The sequence below is a fragment of the Arachis ipaensis genome, chromosome B02 (assembly GCF_000816755.2).
Source record: "Arachis ipaensis cultivar K30076 chromosome B02, Araip1.1, whole genome shotgun sequence".
Taxonomy (NCBI): domain Eukaryota; kingdom Viridiplantae; phylum Streptophyta; class Magnoliopsida; order Fabales; family Fabaceae; genus Arachis; species Arachis ipaensis.
In genome coordinates, this window is record NC_029786.2 from 5611267 (window position 1) to 5613042 (window position 1776).

Here is a 1776-nt window from a genome sequence, read left to right on the forward strand (position 1 = left end):
AATCATAATAAATTAAAAAAAATTGATAAAATTTTAAAATAAAAAATTAATCATTTTTAATCTAAAATAATAAAACTCATATATAATAAAAATTATAAATTTAAATGTGATTAATTACTCACTTTATTATTTACCCATCAAGAATAATACAAGTGATAATTGGTTGGATTGCTTAAGTGTTATGCAGAGTTTAATTCTTAAGGACATCATGTAATAATAGATTTTATGACCAGTCTTCTACTATCGGAAAATAAAATAAAACATTATTAAAGATTAGTTATTAGCTCATGATTAACTTAATATTCAAAAATTTACTCTTAATTAATGACCTAAACAAGCAAATTACCATATCATGTTATCATAGTATATGGCCATTTTTTTTATTGTTAAGTTATAGCCTCGACTTAAATAAAGAGAATAGTTTTATAAATAACTTATGGTTGATTATATAATTCTTTTGACAGTCTCATCAAAGTTACATAAACATTTCACAAGTCCTCTAACATGTTAAAAAGACAAAGTATTTCGATGTAAATATCAAAACAGAATAAAAGAATCAAAATACAATGCCAATCAATACATAATTTTCAATCTGAGGAGTTCTTCTATAAAAAATTGAATATGTTCTTAGTTTTTTTGTGACATTGAAACCAAACCTTGATGCTTAGCACATAACTAAAAAATTCTTCTCACACCTAAGTTAACGATGACTCTTAATTATATCAACGCAACAAATATGTTTAGCTACCACAATCTCTTCTCTTTAAAATTGAGGTTCCAACTTCCGTTATATATATGTTTGTTGTTCATTATTATTATACTAAATTTTGACTATTTATAATAACGATTAGCTCTTTTATTGTTATTATTGCTTCTTCAAGTATAAATATGGACATTCTCTTATTATAACTTACACTACCACAAAAGCGGTGGTTAGCCACGAAAAAAACTGTGGCTAACATCAAGAAAATCCGTGGCGACTAAGCGTTAACAACGAATACATTTCCGTGGCTAACAAGGGCGACGCCTTTTTCGTTAGCCACGGTTTTCGGCCGGTTAGCTACGGTTTTATGATCCGTGGAGACATCTAAATAGCCACGGTTTTTATGTTATTGGCCACACTCTAAACCATGGCTAAATGACAACAGTGTAACTAATGAGTATAGTTTTGTCACAATTTTTCCGTGGCTAATATCGATAGGCTGGGCTTTTTTTGCCACATTTTTTTTGTGGCTAAACGTTGTTGGGTAATTTAGCCACGATTTTTTCTGTGGCAAAAAAAACCATGCACAAAAAATATTTGATAGGCTGGGCTTTTTTTTCCACGCTTTTTTCCGTGGCCAATATTATGGGTTATTTACCAACACATTAATCCGTAGCTAATTTTTTTTCAATTAAAAAAAAAACTCTCAACTATAGTTATCAATTGAATATTTTTTTAAATTAATATTGCATATATATATATATATATATATATATATATATATATATATATATATATAAAAATCATTAAAAAAATCTTATTTTGTAATTTATTTTTTCTCAAACCACATATTTATTAATCATTTCTTAAAAAAAAAAATCTCAAATATATATATCAATATAATATATTTTTATAAAAATATATAATATATATATATATATATATATATATATATATATATATATATATATACATATTAAAATAATTTTATAACAAAATAAACAATCAAAGCAACGATAATAACATTAAAATAAAAAAAATAGCAAACTAAGTAATAAGAGTAAATTAAAGCA